Raw genomic sequence first — 6,870 nt, forward strand, 5'->3', positions numbered from 1 at the left:
TTTTTTGCCTTTTTCTCGATTTCTTTCTTTTCTTTTCTGTTTTTTTTTTTTACATAAAAACAATAACAAAAGATAAACTACCAACAAATTGACAAAAGTGACCCAAGAACGAAGAACGAAGAAAGAAAATTAACAAAAATGCGGAAAACAAAAAAACTAGACTCAACGAAGAAAACAAAAAGATATAACCTGTTAATTGGAGCCTATGCTCTGATACCAACTTATGCGAACCTCGTAGCAACGTTGACTATGAAACCCATAGCAAGATTGTTCCAAAATCCAGAAAAGCCAAATTAGAGGTTAGAGATTGGACCCCAAATTAGTGAACCAACAAACCTAGCAAGATCGTTGCTTGAAGGACCCCCTGATTACACAATCCAAGACTCGCCCCCGAGTTGTAGAATGCCACAAGAATTACAATCCTTGATAAGTTTCAATTGTCAATGAAGAATGGAGAAGAAAGCACAATAGTCTATTATTAAAATTCTCTTAAATTAATGTATAAAGTGTCTAAGGTTACAATAAAAAAATTAATCTCTATTTATACTAGACTCAAAACCCCTAGAAAATCTAGTGAAAATCATACAAAACTCGTCCAAGATTACATTGATATGGAAAAGAAATAAAATCTTGCAAAATATGGAAAAAAAATGAAAAAGGAAAATCTTGACCCCAATTTATAACTATGCGACCGCATAGTATAAATGTATGCGGTCATATAGTTCATTTGAACTAGCACCGTGAATTCCCTGCCCTTGCATATGCGGTTGCGACCCATATTGCACTATGCGATTGCATAGTAGTCTGGTTGTTTTTCGACTTCGTTAGCTTAGATTGAATTGATCTACTTTGTTTCGGCTCTTGACCCGAACATGAAAGTTGCCTCATTTTATATCCCGAACACGTCCCATCAATAGTCAACTAAACTAATAATTCCATCGCTTGTTTCACCCGCTTTGCTATTGATCACGTTATCGGTCCGCCTTCGATTATCAACGAGTCTTGTTTCGCACTTGTCTTCATTAGGCTTAACTCCTAGATCACATCAACTAGATTTGAAGAGATTATGATAAAGAAGGATGAGAACTTCGATGACTTTTATGCAAGTTTGAATGACATAGTTAGCTCTAGCTTCAACCTAGATAAGAGAAAACCTGAGCCTAAGATTGTCGAAAAAATTCTTAGATCCTTACCTGAGATATTTAGGCCTAAATTTACGACTATAAAGGAGAGTAAGGACATAGATACTATTAAGGAGAAATTAAGGATATAGATACTATTAAGGTAGAAGAGTTAGTTGGATCTCTCCAGACTTACGAACTAACATTAGCTAAACCTACAAAAGATAAGTCTTTAGCCTTGACCACTGTTAGCGATAACTGTAATGAGTTATCTGATTTGTAGTCACCTAATGATGAGGAGAACTCAATCTAAAGAAGAAGCCTCAAAAGAGATATAGAGGTACTCCCAATGAGTCTAGAGAGATCTCAATCTATGAGACATCGTAAGTGTCAATATTTTAAGCCATTATAGGAGTGAGTACCCTAACAGTGGGAGAAATAATGATAAAGCTATGAATGTTACTCTCGCTGATGACAAGTCTTACTCGGATAATCAAAGAGAGAAGTCCACTCAAGATGAAAGCGATATCTAGCCTTCACTACTAAGGTTAGGAGTGAATCTGATAAGGAGAGTAAAAGGTTGATGATATGATAGCGGTGAGCAATCTGAAGAAGATTTTGAAGATGAGGAAGAAATACATAAAGCCTATGATAAGTTATATGAGAAGAACCTTAGGATATTGTCTCCGAATAAAGCCTTACATACGAAGGTAAAAGATCTTAAGCTAGAGAAAGAAAAACTAATAGCTGACCTTCAGGAATCTATCTTATCCATCAATAAGTTGAACTCTATGAATGAATTCTTAGATACTTAGGTTAAGAATCTTATGAGTGATCTTGAGAAGTCCTTTGAGAGGCTTAGTGAGTTAAGTGTTATGAATGAGCTTTATAAAATAAGGTTAAGACCCTTATAAGCAATCTTGAGGATTCCAATACCCAACTCCTTGCATTCTCTAGTGGTTCATTGAAGTTTGATAGTATCTTAAAAATGAGCAAGCCTGCTGGTAATAAGGGATGTTTAGGATACAAGGAGAATGATCACAATGCTACTAGTACTTTCAAGACCATTTTTGTCCCTGACACTGACCAGCTTAAGTACGTTCCAAGCCCTGAATTCAAGAATAAGGAAATTATAGGACCTATCAACCTAGGAATAGAAATCAGCAACCACATAATCTTGGTCCTAGGTTTATCTAATTGTAGTGAGTTAGGCCATATGAGACCTATATGTCATAAATTCCTAAAGAGGAATAGAAATCAGAACTTCAGTAGAAATAAATATCGGGATTTTGATAGCCAGATTGACTTTTTCACTATTTAGGTGAGTCAATTGACCGAGGTATGACACGGTTGATTGGGATTAACTCTTCTACTAGGCAAGTTTAGGTGAAAAGTAGTGATATGGAGAATCTGGAAATAGATCATGGTGCTCTTAAAGGTAAGAGCGTTTGTATGCATAACTGATTAGGTATTTCTATTGTATGTTGCGCTTACTAATTGTGATTCATTCATCGGTACATACATCCCATTTTTGTATTTGCTTTATATGTAGTAGGTTCATGTATGTGCATTTTCATTAGGTTTGCATTGGGCCATACATATTTTTTTTTTGTTATTTTATATGTTGAATATTTCTTATTTTTTGTGATTGGAGCATTCATTAAAAAATGGGAAAGTCTTTTGAACTACTATGTATTATGACCAAGTATAAGTTTAATTGATCTACTGTAGCATATTTTCCATTATTTGCTTAGGTTTTATGGAGTATTAGTATAGGTTTATTCATGTTTGCACACACTATGATATTGTGAGCAGGACTTAATAGCGTGTGTGAGATTTGGGATGGCAATCATGTTAATAAGGTGTCTTTGGACATGAATTGACCTTATTTTAGTAGACCTAAGCTCAAGTTTATTATCTTGAAACAAAAAACTAAATGTCTTATGCTATTCTTCAAAGCCTATTTGCTCGAGAAATTAAGCCTGAATCTCATAAGCTAGTGCTGACTTAGGTTAACCAATTTAAAGCTCGTTACAAGGGTTATCTTAGTCGATTAATGGAGAAGAGCCTAGAATAAGAAGTGAAAAATTGATAAGAAAATTGATGAGCTTAAAAGTTTAGAAAATGTATAAAAATATATATATGCTCAAAGTTAGGGAAGGAAAAAATAATAGTCTATTCCTTTTTTCACTTCTATTTCCATTTCCATTTCCATTTATGTTTTGTTTTGATTTTGAACAAGGGAAATACAAAATTGAATTTCAATTTTCGTTATCAAATGGTCGATACAAGGTAATGAAATTTCATTTGTAGTGATTTGCCTGATTTATAGTGCTTTTCCACATGTGAACTTTATAGCTCTCCTGTATTATAGTTATTGCCTATAAAATGCAAGATTAATGTTCTTCACTTTTAATGTTGTGGAACTGCTGTCCCTTTCAAATATTATAGTGTACGCCTTTTAATTTAACTAGTGAGCTGATTGCATTTCTTGGCTACCTGTTTAGTTGATCAAACCGACCAGATAGTGCCAAACACTTTGATAATGGCCTGCCTCGAGTTCCAGCAGCATATCATATAGCAAATGTAATTTTCTTTTTTATTATTTTCTGCAGTTATTTTCAACAAACGTCGTTAATTTCACGTTTATCAACCTTGATTAATTTTTTGATTGCTGGTTCAATAAAGACGCTCGCTCACCTTTTGTTAAAAAGTACAAAACTATCATACATCCTGGAGAGGTACGAGCTACATGAATATGCCTTTATATGCACTTTTTTTTACATTCCATTCAAATAAACATGTGTGTTGCTCTGTATTATTTATGTTTTGAGAGTTATTACATTTTTTATAATTTGTAAATCACATGCCTTTCTATGTAAAAATTTAATTCTTTTTCGGCCCATGTGTTCGAGGTTGTAAAAATTTGTAGCTAGAATTTATTATAACCATAGGTGACATCTCAAGCTGAATAAAATTTTATCAAAAATCAAAATATTATTCAACCGAATAAAGTAAATATGGAAACTCTATGAAATAAATGCTACATGCCAAATTAATAGCAAACTTATTTTTGTTTTTCAGTTGCTTCTCTAATTTTAATTTTTAATGAAAAAAAAAAGAATTATTGAGAGTACAAGAGAGTTACATGGTATAAAGAGCTATTGTAGTATGCAATTGAACCAAATAGTAGAATTATAGGAGATGGAAAAAAAAGGGGAGAGAATAAGAGAAAAGAAGAGGAAAAGAGGTAAAGAGGAGAGATATAACGAGGGAGAGAGAAAGGAGAGAGGAATTCGACAGACGGAAAAGAAATTAGGAGAGATAATATCAATTTATTTCATTATTTAAGTTGCTCGAGTTACAATGCATAAGCTTCTTTTCTATATTGTTTCATAAAACATATTCTGCAGGGACTTGGATACCTGCATAGATTACTGTGGACATTGTTGCCATTACTAACGCCGTTATTGATTTAACTTGTCAATCATACTGTAGGTGAACAGAATCAGGGAGCTTCCTCAGAATAAAAATATAGCGGCACACATGCTAATTGCCCTGAATTGAGTGACTGAATCAAGGTTTATGTTCCTTCTGATGATCTTTTGTTTCATTAGTTTGAAATATTTAGGTTAACTTTGGGTCGACCATTGTTGATCAGGTTCTTATTTGCGGGGACGGATCCACATGGGGTCATGTGAGGTCAAATGACCTCACAATTTTTTGGAAATTTTTTTTTCTGCTGAAAACGTAATTTTTTTCCTCTCCTGCTCCCAACAGCCAAGTGACCAAATCCACCAATTTCTTTCCAAAGTGCAAACACTGAACACGAATAGCAAAACACCGATTTCTCCTTTTTGTTTATGATACGTTGTTCAAAAAAAATTCATTTTTGACCCCACAAGTCGAAGTGTCTGGGTCCGCCCCTGCTTATTTGGGATGTTGAGGCTCAACCTAATCATCATGCTGTCCATGGAGCCGCTGAATTACGTCTAGATTTGGTGCCTTATTTCTTTTGTTTATCTGAATTTCATTTTTTAGATGATCATAGTGTTGCTATCTTTATAATTTGTTCTTTTGCGAATTATCTTATTCTCTAAATTGATTTTGTCGTACAAGCTACTGAATCACCTCTAAAATTGGTGCATTTTTTGTTGGAATAATTAATAATTCCATATGTGGGCTTCACATTCAATTGCAAAATTTTACGGGTTAGATATATGGCTCATAATAATATTTGTGTTTGGGCCAAATTTATTAAGTGATCAATTGAGCCTTTTACACCTCACGGGTTGTAATTAATTTGATGTGGTAATTTAAAGTATGTGGGCAGGAAATAAACCATAATTAGAATTCTAGTCGTAAGGGACGGTTCAAATTATTTCCTATATATAAAGGCTAGGTCACCTCTCCTCTCCATATATTTCATTAGCTTGCCCCATTGAGAGCTAATACTTTTGTGAGGAGCAAGGAGGGGAAGATCTTGGCTACTATTACAACTATAATTCATATCAACAATGGTTTCTGCAGGTATGAATTCGTTTCTATTAATTTATTGGATTGTGATTATCGATTCTTAACATAATTAAAACTAAATATCAACAATTGGTATCAGAGCAGCATGTTAAGATCGAGATCCTTCACGAAATTTTATTAATTTTTTTCTCTTATCTCACTTTGAAAAACGTCTTCTGTGCATACATTAAAATTATATCTGCCATTGAATTAATTCGTATTTCCTTCACGTGGTGGAGTAACCCGCAGAAACAATAAAGGTAGGAACAATAAATGCTTTCCCTCTCTCTACTCCTTTTATATATATACAATGGATGGACAATGAATGCTTTCCCTCTTTCCTCCTTATAATTTTTACTTTGAAAAGCATAGTTCATATAAATTTAAATTAAACCTATGGTAGGATCTGGTTTTGTATTGTGTTTTGAATAGAAAAATCCGAGTAGTTTTTCACATCTTGCTGCTATGGGTGTTAGTAGAATTACTTTTCCAATTAAAAGCTTGAAACGGAAAATTCCTGTTGTTGGAGATGGCTTCCAAATTCTTACACTTTCCATTGGAGGCCTTTGTTTTTGCATCAATTTTAATTGAAGAATTTTGTGGTGTTTAATATGAGTAGTTGAATGTTAAATCCAAAAAAAAAAAAAAAATCATTTTCTGTCGTTTTGGGAGAGATGTAGACGGGGGCTCCTGTTGTAAATTGCTAAGTTCCTAGCCCCTGTTTGCAATTACAAATTGTGGATTAAGTTTGTAAATAATAAGAGAAGGGCCTGCTTGTAATTTAAGAAACTGGAGGACCTAGTTTTAATTTCAAACATGGGGTCAAAGTGCAATTTTCAAAAGGTGATTAAATTTTGAATTTTGAAATTGTATTTAAAAGTCCTTACTCCAATATTTCAATTTTGACCCAATTCAAAATTTTATTTAAACTTGACCCGATTAAACTTATATATTGAATAAATAATAAAATTAATTGACGACCTTTGTATTATTTCATTAAAATGTTTATGCAATTAGATGTTGCCATTATTTGTTTGCTTAAATTTCATTTTTTATGTATACTAAAATTTTGAAATTTTGTTGCAAATTTCGTTTCTCAATCACATATGAATTTATACCTTTCATCAATTGACAATTATAATTTGTTACACAATTACTGTTTTGTGATTGAATTTTTCATGGGCATTGAGACGATTCTTACTTACCCACTATGAGAGAAATATTTTGAAATAAA

Source organism: Olea europaea, unplaced genomic scaffold, assembly GCF_002742605.1.
Source record: "Olea europaea var. sylvestris unplaced genomic scaffold, O_europaea_v1 scaffold405, whole genome shotgun sequence".
In the NCBI taxonomy this organism is placed as follows: Eukaryota; Viridiplantae; Streptophyta; class Magnoliopsida; order Lamiales; family Oleaceae; genus Olea; species Olea europaea.